This window comes from Pelobates fuscus, chromosome 4 (genome assembly GCF_036172605.1).
Source record: "Pelobates fuscus isolate aPelFus1 chromosome 4, aPelFus1.pri, whole genome shotgun sequence".
NCBI classification, from domain to species: Eukaryota; Metazoa; Chordata; class Amphibia; order Anura; family Pelobatidae; genus Pelobates; species Pelobates fuscus.
Window position 1 is genome coordinate 363,544,351 of NC_086320.1, and position 15,962 is coordinate 363,560,312.

Consider the following 15,962-nt stretch of genomic DNA (forward strand, 5'->3'; position numbering starts at 1 on the left):
CACGGGTTAGAAAAATAACTGATGTATAAAAGCCACTCTGAACTAGACTTAATGCCATCAAGATCATGGGAGTGTTGGCATAGGGGCAGAGAGATCATTTCAATCCAGATCGCTAGCATCCAGAGGTTGTGAGCTTTGGAGCCTTGACCCTATTTCTTCAGATTAAAATAGTAGGAGGAGTGCTGGAATGTCTATTGGCCAAGTACCACAGAAGTGAGGCAGCAGACGAGACCTGAGCAGGGCAAAAGATAGCCCAGTACTGCGTGGGTTTGTTCATAGAATGGTGGGCCACAATCTCATGGTTCTCCAGGCCCAGAATAGAAGACTAATTTTGGTGTAGGTTGCAGTATCTGTATAGTCATCCTGGAGTTGTTCACAAGTGAACTCAGGTTGGGATGAGTCAGTATTCCTGATAACAAGCATTGGATATTATGGGTGGCATTAGAGTTTCAGAAAAGGGTTATAGGTCATTCTTTGCAGGTAGTGTAAGATGGGAATTTGTATATCCACAGTTTGCTAGTTGACCATATGTGCGATCAGTTTAGTTTTCACTGTGAAAGTCTTCAGCATATGCCAAATATGTGTCTTGATTACTTAAATGTATCTGCACTTAAGTCTACATCTAACTAAGCTACCTAGCATCTCTTCCACAAAATTCTAAGTTCTAGAAGTGGAAAAACCACTATGGAAACTATTGGAATGTCACTTTATCTTTAGAACTTTGCACTAGGATTGCTCTGTATGTAGTAGTAACAGTAGTCCTTCTAAAAAGGTTGCTGAAAGGGTTTCATTATTTGTCCTCCTTTAGGACATCTCATCTCAGAGGGAACAGTGGATATCCTAGTGAGAGTGTGATCAGACGCCTTAAAATATAGTTGAGAATGCGATGCTGGTAGTTCTTCTGTCCAGAAATTAAGTAACACGTTGAACTTTCAACAAGAAGCAATCAAGTCAGAAGAAAACAGACGCAGCAATGATAAATACATGGTAAAAAAAGAGATCATACAATGGAGGTGTTAAAGCCTCTGCTATCAGCGATTCTAGAAAAGCCTGTCCCCAGGCGACTGACAGCTAAGGTATTATGCAAAACATCAAACTTCCCACACAGGAATATATGAAGGTTTAATGTAATTACTATTCAGCAATAAAGCAAAAAAACACTGAATAACTTAAGTCATGAAATCCCGCCGGAGGTTTCTTATGCCAGAGGCAACGAAGAGGGTGCATAATGTTACTTGGTTATAAACGGAAATGGTGTAAATGTTCTGCTATTCATACTGAACAATTCTAGACATATTTCCATTGAATCAAACTGGTTTATTTCTGTGTATCATTTTAATCTCCAATGTTACATAATGTTTCCAAAGATAGACCTTTTTGAGTTTAAGTAGAAAAAAATAAAAATCAATGTGCATTACAATGTGTTCTATTGGTAAAACTATGGCTTCTACGTGTTTTTTTTTTCATGACCCAAACAAGACATAATAAAAGGAGGTAAAAATAGGTAATCTACAGTTCTCGATGGATGTTCTCTACTGTATGCCTTCTTCTATGGGCAGATTGCTAAATTCAAATAATTGAAACAAAATCAGGTACCTCATTGGACATAGTGAGTATGTGATAAGATAAAGCCTTTATCTAGAACACAACCAGCTTTGAAGTTTAAGCTTGCAAGGTTACTATGATAGCTATGACTTTGAAAAGAAACCCGTTTTTTTGCCTTGAGATCTGGTTGAAGAGTAGTTGAGGCTAACAGTGGTTGAAGCTCAAAAACAGGAGAATATTGCTTAACAAAATACAGAGGAACAAGGCAGGAGCATACCCCAGGAAAACAGGGACCAAAGCATGGCTAATCTAGAATGGTATCGGCATAAAATCTTTTGTAACATAGCTAGCCTACAAGGGTCTCTTTGCATGGACAATACAGCAGGAACATTACTGGATTTATGTAGGACAATAACTATGCTCCATTTCTTGCCACAATTGAAGACATTATTATAAAATTAAATATGATTTGCTGAGTGAAGTTTGCAAGGGTAATTTGCTATTAGTACTGTATTGTATGTTCATCACTATAATGCAACCAATTTGGGTTATTGGAATACATGGCTTGCTGTCTGAGTTAACCCGAGTATAGGTCTCTGGAAAGGTTACATTTCTGCCGACATAGACGAAACCCCTTTATTCAAAAACCCTCTTTTCTAAATCTTCTTATTCCATAGACAAAATCTTATATTTAGGAGGAGATATGTATGGCCCCCATTAGCCCTAAAGTAACCAATAGCATTGTTAAAGATATAACTATTTCACTATCTGTGGAATTTTCAGTGTTCAAAATTTTACAGGAAAAGTTTAAATCAACTGGAATCAACCTGTGATCCGAAGGACATTTAAAGGTAGTCCTCATTCAGGATAATACAAGTAGCCTGAAAGTATTCTGAAAGAAAAAAGAAAAATTCTAAAGCAAAAGCTAAATCATGTGCATTCTGTTTGCATTGTATTGAATCCTAATATGATTACTTCAACAGTACCACTTTTCTGATAGCTGCTCTAATTTTGATTTTCAACATATGTACTAAGGAGTGTCATGTATTCAGTATGTGATTACGGAAATGCTAAGTGCGCACTCTAGGTCGAAAAGGACAACATAATATTTTATTGAATATTTTATACTTGGCATAAGGTGACATTTAAAAAAAAAAAACCTGGAGAAGTTGCACAATAAATGTGTTGACTTAATTATTACCGTATTGTGAAAGCATTGTAGTGGATCACGTACACACAAATAATTAAACAATAAATTAATGAAACAACAACAAATTCATTCCCATCATTTACTTGTTTCATTATATTATCTGTCCATTGAATATTGCTTCTCCAGAAACTATCCCTTAAAGTCCTTTATATAGAGAAAATACAAAAAAAAAACAATAAGATGATTCAGCAAACCTTACACTATAGGCACCCAGGCCACTTCATCACAGTAAGTCGTCTGGGTGCAGTGTTCCTATTGCCCTTAACCCTGCAACTGTAATTATTGCAGTTATTGATAAACTTCACTACTGTAATTACTTTGCAGGGTTACCTCTCCCTCTAGTGGCTGTCTGCCAGACAGCCACTAGAGACACTTCCGGGTTCTTAGTTGACTTCAGGTCCGCTAAATAATGTTGGATGTCCTCATGCTCTGCATGAGGACATCAAGCATCAGCCAAAAAAAAAAATCCCATAGGAAAACATTGATTTAATGTCTGCTGATGTCGGAGGAGGAGCAGTGGTGGAGACTGACCCAGAACTTAGGTAAGGTTGTAACCCTTTATCGATTGTGGGGGAGGCACAAGGGAAGGGGGGAGAGGGTACTATAATGCTATAAATACAACTTTGTTTTCCCAGCTTTATAGTTTCCCTTTAAAATTGAAAACTACACACAATAATAAGGGCCAGGATTAGTGTTGTCGCGAACCCGAAATTTTCGGTTCACGAACGGCGAACGCGAACTTCCTCAAATGTTCGCGAACCGGCGAACCGCGCGAACCGCCATTTACTTCAATGGGCAGGCGAATTTTAAAACCAACAGGGACTCTTTCTGGCCACAAAAGTGATGGAAAAGTTGTTTCAAGGGGACTGTGGCATGCCGGAGGAGGATCCATGGCAAAACTCCCATGGAAAATTACACAGTTGATGCAGAGTCTGCTTTTAATCCATAAAGGGCATAAATCACCTAACATTCCTAAATTGTTTGGAATAACGTGCTTTAAAACATCAGGTATGATGTTGTATCGATCAGGTAGTGTAAGGGTTACGCCCGCTTCACAGTGACAGACCAAACTCCCCGTTTAACGCACCGCAAACAGTCCTCTATATACAGAGTAAACATGGCTCCCTCTATATACAGAGTAACATGGCTCCCTCTGTATACTGTGTAAACATGGCTCCCCTCTATATACAGTGTAAACATGGCTCCCTCTATATACAGAGTAACATGGCTCCCTCTATATACAGTGTAACATGGCTCCCCTCTATATACAGAGTAACATGGCTCCCCTCTATATACAGTGTAAACATGGCTCCTCTCTATATACAGAGTAGCATGGCTCCCCTCTATATACAGTCTAAACACGGCTCCCCTCTATATACAGAGTAACATGGCTCCCCTCTATATACAGTGTAAACATGGCTCCTCTCTATATACAGAGTAACATGGCTCCCCTCTATATACAGTCTAAACACGGCTCCTATCTATATACAGAGTAACATGGCTCCCTCTATATACAGTGTAACATGGCTCCCCTCTATATACAGAGTAACATGGCTTCCCTCTATATACCGTGTAAACATGGCTCCCTCTATATACAGAATAACATGGCTTCCCTCTATATACCGTGTAAACATGGCTCCCCTCTGTATATAGAGGGAGCCATGTTACTCTGTATATAGAGGGAGCCATGTTTCCACTGTATATAGTGTAACATGGCTCCCCTCTATATACAGAGTAACATGGCTCCCCTCTATATACAGTGTAAACATGGCTCCTCTCTATATACAGAGTAACATGGCTCCCCTCTATACAGGGGCGTACCTGGAGCATTTGGCACCCGGGGCGGATCCTTTATTTGGCACCCCCCTCCCCAACTTTGAAATGTAAAAAACAGCTGCAATTTTTTTTTTAAATGTATGTTTATGCAGTGTGTGTATAGTGTGTAAAGTGTGTGTATATTGTGTGTATAGTGAGTGTGTATAGTGTGTACAGTGTGTGTATATTGTGTGTATAGTGAGTGTGTATAGTGTGTGTGTATAGTGTGTATAGTGTGTGCAGTGTGTGTATAGAGTGTGTATAGTGTGTGTATGCAGTGTGTGTAGTGTGTGTGTATAGTGTGTGCATAGTGTATGCAGTGTGTGCAGTGTGTGCATAGTGTGTACAGTGTGTGTGTATATTGTGTGTATAGTGTGTGTAGTGTGTGTATAATGTGTGCAGTGTGTGCAGTGTGTATGTAGTGTGTGTATAGTGTGTGCATAGTGTATGCAGTGTGTGCATAGTGTGTGTGTGTGTGTGTGTGTGTGTAGTGTGTGTAGTGTGTGTATAGTGTGTATAGTGTGTGCAGTGTGTGTATAGTGTGTATGCAGTGTGTGTATAGTGTGTGCAGTGTGCGTATAGTTAGTGCAGTGTGTGTATAGTGTATGCAGTGTGTGTAGAGTGTGTATAGTGTATGCAGTGTGTGTATAGTGTGTGTATAGAGTGTGCAGTGTGTGTATAGTGTGTGCAGTGTGTATGCAGTGTGTGTAGTGTGTGTATGCAGTGTGTATAGTGTGTGTGTGCATAGTGTGTACAGTGTGTGTATAGTGTGTGTATAGAGTGTGCAGTGTGTGTATAGTGTGTGCAGTGTGTATAGTGTGTGTAGTGTGTGTGTGCATAGTGTGTACAGTGTGTGTATAGTGTGTACAGTGTGTGTGTATAGTGTGTGTATATTGTGTGTAGTGTGTGTATAGTGTGTGCAGTGTGTGTATAGTGTATGCAGTGTGTGTCCCCAAGCCCCTAGTCACACAGCCAAATAAAAAAGCCCCTACCTACCCCCCTCACCCTAAAAAATAGTGAAGGGGGAATAAAATTACTACCCTGTAAAGTAAAATTCAACTTACTATTCAACGTCTTCTTCTTCTAAAATCTTCATTTTTTTAGCCCCAAAAAGGCCAAATAAAAAGCCATCATACCCGTCGAACTTAAAAATAAAATAAAAAACCCGAGCACAAAAAAAAATTAATCCATCTTCACCCATGGAGGGCTCCGTGTCAGTGTTTATCAGGGATCCTTAGGATAGGTGTCAATCCATATCTGCCAAGTGACCCTATGTAGGGGGAACAGTCCCTATTCTGCTCTGTGTCAGTGTCTGGAGGGAGTATCTGCAGTAACACAGAGTGTCTGGGGGGAGTATCTGCAGTAACACAGGGTGTCTGGAGGGAGTATCTGCAGTAACACAGAGTGTCTGGGGGTAGTATCTACTTGTAACATTTATATGCACAAAAAAAAAAATTGAAAAAAAAAAAAATGGTTGCAGCTTCCGAATTAATCTAAAATGGATGCTGTCCAGTAGGTGGGAGGGTCTGCTAGGGAGGGTGTGCTGCTGATTGGCTGTAATGTGTCTGCTGACTGTGAGGTACAGGGTCAAAGTTTACTCAATGATGACGAATAGGGGACGGACCGAACACCGCATGTGTTCGCCCGCGGTGGCGGACGCGAACATGCTATGTTCGCCGGGAACTATTCGCCAGCGAACAGTTCGGTACATCACTAGCCAGGATATAAGTGGGTGACTGTAAACCTAATTGACCACACAGAATTGTTGATTACAAGAGTAGTACTTTGTATCTCCACTCTGTATCTCGTTGAGTATTAAATTACAGACAATATAATGAAAAATACCATACACTAACATCCCAATAGCCTGTAATTACAGAGTGCAATGGCCATCATTGTACTGCTGCTTTGGATCATCTGCTTCTCTTGGCCAATTCCTTGCACATTTCAACATCGTCACTTCCCATTATCATCACGTGCATGCAAACATGTCGAAATCTGGTCGTTGAATGGTTAGGAATTAAAAAAAAAAAAAAAAGAACACAAAAATAACAGCTTGTGGGATAAGGAAATTTCAAGAAGAAGCCTGAATCAAGAGATTAGTGCTGATAGAATAAGATGGTCCTTAGTCATTCTGATGTCTAGGGTAGGGATATGCAACCTTCAGCTCTCAGATGTTGTGGACTACATCTCCCTTGGTGCTTTGTCAGCATTATGGATGTAAGAGCATTATGGGATATGTAGGCCACAGCATCTGGAGTGCCAAAGGTTGTTGTGCATCATACACTAATGGGAAAAAACAGCTTGAGAACTGAGTGGGGAGCCACCGAAGGGCAGGCTATTTCAGCTGCTGCCTGTTCTCAGTATTCTCTTGTGCCCCGTTTTTTGCTCTCCATAAGTTTAAAGGGTAATCCAGACGTGGACCCCTTGCTCACGATGCCTAGAGAGATATCAGCTATGCTTCACTGATAATGCCTAACAAGGCTGAAACGATCGTCTGGGGTTGCTCTGTCTCTCGTGTAGAGGGAACTTGCTGGCATTTCGGATCTGGACTGCCCATATGGGTGGGACCAGTCTGATGTGTTTCAGAGATGTTCTCTCTGTAATGGCACAAAATGAGCTAAAACCAGCTTGAGAACTGAGCGGAGAGCCACCAAAGGGCAGGCTATTTCAGCTGCTGCCTGTTCTCAGTATTCTCTTGCGCCCCGTTTTTTGCTCTACACTAATGGGAATCATCCTGCTCTTCTTCTCTTATTGAAATGCTTGGTCTGATATATAGTACTATGCTGGACCTAAGGAACAATGAATGAATGCACAGATATGTTTGCTACTTGATGGATTTTTTTGTGGTGGAATGCTCTAGGGATCTGCAGTAGACTTTCTGGTATTGCAAAAAATTTCAGTTCTGCCGAATCATTTATTCCAAAGATAGGAAATATTTCTTGACACGTGAAATTCAGTGGGATGTCGATTTGGCTTAGCTGAATGTCAATTCAAGTAAAAAGGTATGAAAATGGGCCAATCAGTGTGCTGCAAAAAATATATACATTATATTTTAAATACATTTTGCAGTACACTGACAGGAGCATTTTCTAGCTATTTGGCTCACAGATAAAGTGAGAAAAGCTAACAGATAGAGGGGAAAATGGGGAACAGTAAAAAAAATCTATATTTAGATATTTATTAGATATATATATAATATATAAATATATTTTTGTCTACTGCTCTTCCTTTTATCCATCTATTGGTCACTTTTTACTTGACCTGTAAAAAAAATAAACATTGAGTGACTATCCCCTAACCAGCATTCATAATATTTTCCCAATCATTCATCTACTTTTTGGTGTTAGGGGTGAAATTTAGAAGATTGACACTCCCCTTCCCCAAGAACATGTGGAGCATTGTGCATTTTAGTTAGTCAATAATTTAGGTACAATTCAGCTCGGAATTTAGGAATTGTGCCGAATACCGAACGGCACAAATGTGATCTCTAAGTATAATGTTAACAGTTTAATGGGGAGCCAGTATCTTAATGTATCACTATTAGAGGGCTGCAGAAACTGATCGGTAGACCTCAGGTTGTCCACCAGTTGACATCTTCCACTGATGCACATTGAATTGAAGGTGTGAAATTATAAAATGTTTTTTTCTTACATGTACGCTACAAAAAACATGACAATCCGTATTCTGCTATCTAAGTTAATAAGCTCGTGATGAAAAAGCTACCATCTAGTTTCTGGTACTCTCAATGTTCTTTTATAAGAAAGCAATCTTTATTCGTATTGAATTAATCTTCGAGTACACTACAGGTGGATTAAACATATTAAAGAACACATAAAAATCAGTGTCAATAAGAAATGCAGTGAGCACGGTAGCAATACATTACCTGTTTAACTATCCTTGCCTTCCTTAATGTATTTTTAAATTTAAAGTATAAGAAATAAATGCTAGCTTCTGGTTGTTATACGTCTGTAAAACGTTCACAGTCATTATTATATATTTTTTTTAGAAGCTGAAGAAAATAAATGGGTTCATTGCTTAGCATTAATATTATGGGACAGCAATCAAAACATGCGTTTTTTCCCCAGTGCACTTGACAGTTGTAGTGTAATTAGGAGCTAAACATGCGTGATGTTAAATACACTCTCGAGTTACTCAGAAAATGCACGGCTATAAAGACGGTTTTATGGGCTGGCTAAATCACACAGCTGAGCTGTTTTATGGTAGCAGAATGGTGATTTAAGATGGGAATTGACAAAAAGTGCATTCAAAGGAGTATTTTAACACAATATTCATTTGTGTCTCTTAGATGTAAAATCCACACTAAATGCCCTGACAAGGTGATTTCAAATTTAGATTAGATAAGCTACTAATATGGGATGTGCGGACAGCGTTTATCAAAGGAGTCTAGCTGAAGCCTAACCTAAATTTCACGTCATCAAAATAAATGGGCTTTTAAAGTGATTTAATACTTTGTTGGTAAACGACCTGTTAATTAAGTTGAATTACCGGAATTCAGAATTGGGGTGATGACTATCTAACCCAATTTGTCCATTGTATCGGAGGCTCAGGTTAGATATCTCTTTATATTAACCTTTTGAAAGATGGAAAAACATAAAAATAATGTATTTTTAAAGTGTTGAAACAATACAGCAAGCAAACATATAAAACATATTTCATTTCATTTAACAACGTCTAAAAAAAAATCCTCTATGTTTACATACATAACAGTATAAAAAAAAAAAACAGATCCATTTCTAGGTTACTAATGTCAAACCAGCTGCCAAATTATTGGCATTTTGCTGCCTCCCTAAGTAGTTAAATCATTGCTCTGGGTATTGTGATTTGGCATTGCCTCACATTTTTTGGATTAGTCACTACCTCCATGCCCAGGGCCAAATCACTGCTTCGGGAGTTGTAATTTAGAATTTGTCTTTAATTCCTGGGTAAGTTACTAAATCTATGCCAGTTTCTTACTCATTGCTCTGGATATTTTGAGTTGGCAAATGTCGAACCAATTTTGTTTAAATCCAGCTGCTTCCTCTGTCTGTACTTTAATCTCTCCGTATTTTTGAAATGGAGATATATTACGCCACTTTTGATTACTGAAGGCAGAAAGGTCCTTCATCTACAACTATCTCTCGCAATTTGCCATTATCTTGACTGATTGCACTTGTGGAACATTAAACCCTCATTTTGGATAACTTTTGGGTTTTACATTTTGTTGGGTGTAATATTTTATTATTGAAGGCAGCACTATTTGCTTCATGAATTGTTATTTTGGGAATTGAAATGCAAATGGTTGTTTGCTTTACATTATAATCTTATAGTTTGTTGATTTGCATGCTATCATTATCATTGTGCTGTGGTAGTCGTTGCCTACACTGACCAGTCACAACATTAAAACCACTAACAGCTGAAGTGAATAATGTTGATAATATCCTTACAATGGCTCCTGTCAAGGCAACAAGTGAACAGTCAGTTCTTAAATTTCATGTGTTGGAAGCAGGAAAAATGAACAAGCAAAAATATATGAGTGCCAAATAGTGATGGGTAGATGATTGGATCGGAGCATCTCCAAAAACAGTGTTTTTGTGGGGTGTTGTGGGGTGTTCCCAGTACGCAGTGATTAAGGAAAGTGATGCATGGAAAGAAACCGGTGAAATAACGTCAGGGTCATGGGCTCCCAATGATCATTAATGAAGGTGGGGGGAGGAACAAACAGAAGAACTACGGTAGCTCAAATAGCTGAAAAACCTAATACTGGCCATAATAGAAAGGTGTCTGAACACACAGTATATCTGTCACGATTCTGGGAACCAAACACGCTAACACACACACACAGAAAAGGTGCTGTACCGGAACTTAGAGTGGATGGGCTAAGCTCACAAAGAATAGTCAGGAGACAAGCCGAGTAAGGGGAACCAGAAGACAGAATAAAGAGAAACAAGCCGAGGTCAAAGGGTAGGAGAAAGTCACATAGTCAGATTAACAAGCCAGAGAGTACGTAACCAGAAACACAAGTTCAGTAGCAATACTAGCAAGCAAAGACCACAACAGGGCAGGGAGAGACAGGAAAGGTAAGTATTTAAACCTATTGATTAATTCTGATTGGATAATTTCCAATCAGAATTAACAATCACACGTGGGAGATATCTAGACCTCCCACTGTAATTGAGGCACTGTGCCTTTAACGCCGGGTCAGGTGACTGACCCCGGCGTTTATGAAAATGGGCGGTCTCCCAGCGTGCAGAGTCATGCATGCTGCCGCTGGGGGACGTGGAGGAAGACGCGGGCGGCATCCGTGGCTGGGAGGATGCCGCCCACCGAGCGCATGGCAGGAAGGGGACCGCGGACGGCTGGAGGGTGAGTGCCGCGAGCGGACTGCAGCCTCCCCTCACAGCCACCCGTGGGATCCTGACATTACCCCCCCTCGAAGACCGCCCAGAGGGCAGGAAGCAGAAGGCTTCAAAGGAAACCGGGCATGAAAGAAGCGGACCAAAGAGGGAGCATTCAAATCAGAGCTCGAAACCCAAGACCGCTCCTCAGGGCCGTAACCCTTCCAATCCACCAGATATTGCAGCCGACCCCTAGAAACACGAGAGTTGAGAAGGGCAGCCACTTCGTACACGTCACTAGGGACAGTGCGAGGGGAAACGGGCCGTCCGAGGGGACGAGAGAACCAGTTACACAGCAAGGGCTTCAAAAGCGAGACGTGAAACGTGTTCGGAATTCGCATGGAAGGAGGCAAGTCCAGGGAGTAGGAAATGGGGTTAATCCTACGTAACACCTTGTAGGGGCCAAGAAACCTGGGAGCGAACTTCATCGAGGGAACCTTGAGACGGAGGTTCCTGGAGGACAACCATACCCTATCACCCGGAACATAAGAAGGGGCCGCACCCCTACGGTGATCAGCAAACTTCTTCTGAGCAGCTGCTGAACGAGACAGCGCAATATGGACCTGATCCCACATCTTCCGCAAAGAGGCGAGGTGCTGGTCCAAGGCAGGCATTCCCTTGTCGGAGAACGCACCGGGAAGGACAGAAGGCCGAAACCCATAAGCAACCTCAAAAGGACTTAAGCCAGTAGACGAATGAGACACCGTATTCCTGGCAAATTCAGCCCACGGAAGGAGACGAGACCAGTCGTCCTGGTGCGCATTAGTGAAGCAGCGCAAATACAATTCCACAGACTGATTAGCATGTTCGGCTGCACCATTAGATTGCGGGTGATAGGAAGAAGTGAACGACAAGGAGACCCCCATCTCAGCACAAAAGCCCCTCCAAAACCGAGAGACAAATTGAGGGCCCCTGTCAGATACTATATCTCGAGGTACCCCATGCAAACGGAACACTTCCTTGGCGAACACCTGAGCAAGCTGAATCGCAGAAGGCAGTTTCTTAAGCGGAATAAAGTGCGCCATTTTAGAGAACCTATCCGTCACAGTCAATATCACTGTCTGACCATCGGAAGAAGGAAGGTCTACAAGAAAATCCATGGATAAGTGGGTCCATGGTTTCTTGGGTACAGATAGAGGCATCAGTAGACCCTGGGGTCTCACATTAGGAGACTTACACTGCGTACAGACCCGACAAGCCTGTACAAAATCCACTACGTCTCGCTTAAGTGAAGGCCACCAGAACTGTTGAAGGAGACCCTTATAAGTCTTGGTAACCCCCGGATGACCAGCAGTTTTGGCGGTGTGAAATAAAGTTAACAACTTTTTTTCTGTCATTTACTTTAACATATAGTTTACCAACAGGCGTCTCATGGGGTGCTTGGGTTTGGTATGTCTTAATATTATCAAGAAAAAGAGACGAAATAACGGGTAGCAGCTATTATCTGAGACGCAGGTACAATAGGTTCAGGAGTCGGGTTAACAAATTCTAAAGGTTCATACTGTCGAGAGATAGCGTCAGCTTTGGCATTACGGCAACCAGGTCTATAGGTAATAACATATTGGTAGCGCGAAAGAAATAGAGACCATCTAGCCTGCCGGGCGGACAACCTTCTAGCATCAGCTATATAGGAGAGGTTCTTATGATCTGTTATAACCATAATTTTGTGTCTAGAACCCTCTAATAAGTACCTCCATTTCTTAAAAGCTAACAAAATAGCTAATAGTTCCCTGTTCCCAACATCGTAATTCTTTTCTGGATCAGACAACCTTTTTGAAAAGTAACAACAGGGATGGAGGGGTTCGTCATACGACAACCTCTGTGACAGTACTTCTCCCACACCCGATTCAGAAGCTTCTACTTCCATAACAAAGGGAAGAGAAGGATTAGGGTGGTTTAGCACTGGAGCAGAAGCAAATGCTTTCTTGAGAGTTTCGAAGGCCTTAAGGGCTTCATGAGTCCAAACCCTAGGGTGTAGACCTTTTTTAGTCAGCTTCGTTATAGGAGAGATAAGTGGTGAAAAGTTTTTTTATAAATTTCCTATAATAGTTGGCAAATCTTATAAAACTCTGGATAGCCTTAAGTCCTTAGGAAAGTGGCGAGGACAGTATGGCTTCCAATTTAGCAGGATCCATACTGAAACCCTGTTCAGTGATTATATATCCTAGGAATTGCACAGAGGTCTAATCGAACAAACATTTTTCTAACTTACAATAAAGTCCGTTCTATAATAAATTTTTAGGCACCATCCTAACATGATTATGGTGTGACTTCAGATCAGGAGAATACACAAGAATGTCCTCAAGGTACACCATGGCACAGACATGCAATAGATCCATAAGGACATCATTTATGAGGTCCTGAAACACAGCAGGAGCAGTATACAATCCAAAAGGCATGACCAGATATTCGTAATGCCCACTACGCGTATTGAACGCTGTCTTCCACTCGTCATTCTCCTTTATATGGACAAGGTTATAAGCCCCCCTGAGGTCTAATTTAGTGAAGTACTTAGAACCTTTAACACGATCAAACAACTCAGTGATGAGGGGGATAGGGTAGGCGTTTTTAATCGTTATATTGTTCAGACCCCTGTAGTCTATACATGGCCTCAAATCGCCCTCCTTCTTTGCCACAAAAAAGAAACCAGCACCAGCAGGAGAGGAGGACTCTCTAATAAAACCTTTACTTAAGGATTCCCGTATGTACTCCTCCATGATCTGGTTTTCTTTCTCAGAAAGAGGGTAGACCTTACCCCTAGGAGGCATAGTACCCGGTAACAGGTTTATGGCACAGTCATACTCACGATGTAGAGGTAGCTTATCTGCCTCCCTTTTTTCAAAAACCAATGCAAGGTCTGCATACACAGAAGGGACAGAAACAGAAAGTGGTTTAGCCATGGGCACGTTGAGTGAACAAACAGGACGTACATGAGCCATACAGTCTCATTGACAAGATTCCCCCCAGGAGAGTATATCTAAACAACCCCAATGAAGTGCAGGGTTGTGAAGTATTGTGGTTAGCACTGTAAGTCCAGTGTAGTGGATCCAGGAGCTGGTTCACTTGAAAAAGGCTTTGTTAGAATTCAGGATAAAAACACTGTATTTGTATATATGGTGTGTATACCTTTAAATCTGTTAAAAACAGAGTGGGATTAGGTACATACCAAATACTATACTTTGTGCAAAAAAATATATAAATTGGGATCACTTTCATGCATAGGGAATCAGTATAGGGAACTGTTTCCTATGATGTGATAAATCAGTATAACCTTGATACGTAATAACACGAAAGTATATAGTGTATACGTCTTTAAATTTGTGGACACAGAGTGAGCAGAGTATATACCAGATAATATACTTTGTTATACAAAGGTATGTTTCTTATAAAGTGGAAATACAGTATAGATGACTGTATTCCATAATATAGTAGAAAAAATTAAAAGCAGTAAAATCCAATAAAATCCAAATGAAGTTAAAAATAATTAAAAATTTATTAGAAAAAACGCCTATGTCGAGGCATTCAAAGTGAAAAAATATAAAAATATAAAACTGCATATAAACAAATAAATATAAGTCAGGGACGTTTTGCAAGATTATTACCAGCACATCTGTGTATGTTGTTCCGTTTTTGTTATAGGGACCGATCAGGATGGATATGGATAGTGTGTTACACTCCCTGCCGGCTATTCGTGAGGTTGGCGTGCGTCCCAGACCTCACTCTGGGTGATGCACGCTGTTGGCCGGCGGGTCCCCAGGTCTCGGAACACTCTTCGTTGGATGGAAAAACACTGCAGCTGGATCCTTATTCTGCGTCCGTACCCTGCTTGTTTCTTTGTGGTCTGTAGTCTAACGCGTTTCGTGGGTGTCAGCCCCACTTCCTCAGAGACGAGATCCAACGAAGAGTGTTCCGAGACCTGGGGACCCGCCAGCCAACAGCGTGCATCACCCAGAGTGAGGTCTGGGACGCACGCCAACCTCACGAATAGCCGGCAGGGAGTGTAACACACTATCCATATCCATCCTGATCGGTCCCTATAACAAAAACGGAACAACATACACAGATGTGCTGGTAATAATCTTGCAAAACGTCCCTGACTTATATTTATTTGTTTATATGCAGTTTTATATTTTTATATTTTTCGACTTTGAATGCCTCGACATAGGCGTTTTTTCTAATAAATTTTGAATTATTTTTAACTTCATTTGGATTTTATTGGATTTTACTGATTTTTATTTTTTCTACTATATTATGGAATACAGTCATCTATACTGTATTTCCACTTTATAAGAAACATACCTTTGTATAACAAAGTATATTATCTGGTATATACTCTGCTCACTCTGTGTCCACAAATTTAAAGACGTATACACCATATACTTTCGTGTTATTACGTATCAAGGTTATACTTATTTATCACATCATAGGAAACAGTTCCCTATACTGATTCCCTATGCATGAAAGTGATCCCAATTTATATATTTTTTTGCACAAAGTATAGTATTTGGTATGTACCTAATCCCACTCTGTTTTTAACAGATTTAAAGGTATACACACCATATATACAAATATTGTGTTTTTATCCTGAATTCTAACAAAGCCTTTTTCAAGTGAACCAGCTCCTGGATCCACTACACTGGACTTACAGTGCTAACCACAATACTTCACATTTCAGACTGATTTTTTGTGAAATCTCTGCCCATATCCAGTTTTGAGCACTTCATTTTAAGTCAGACTCCCTCATCCCTGTGTGTTGCACTAGGCATACCAGACCAACCTGATTTTAAGTGCAGGGTTGTGTTTAACTAACCAGGGAAAACCCAGAACGATGGAGGCAGTAGGGGAGTCGATTATTTGGAAGGTTAACCTTTCCTTGTGCAAAGCACCCACAGACATAACTATTTCTTGGGTTTCATGGGTTACCAGAGATTTCTCAAGCGGTCTACCATCTATGGCCTCAACGGCCAAGGGTGTGGCTTTTTGGATCAAAGTCA

The 15,962-nt window shown here is 40.7% G+C and overlaps 1 protein-coding gene across 1 annotated transcript in view; it reads left to right on the forward strand.

The window, feature by feature from the left end:
* PTPRN2 (protein tyrosine phosphatase receptor type N2) overlaps positions 1-15,962 on the forward strand; it is an 808,683-nt gene that overhangs the window by 637,383 nt on the left and 155,338 nt on the right. The window lies entirely within an intron of this gene.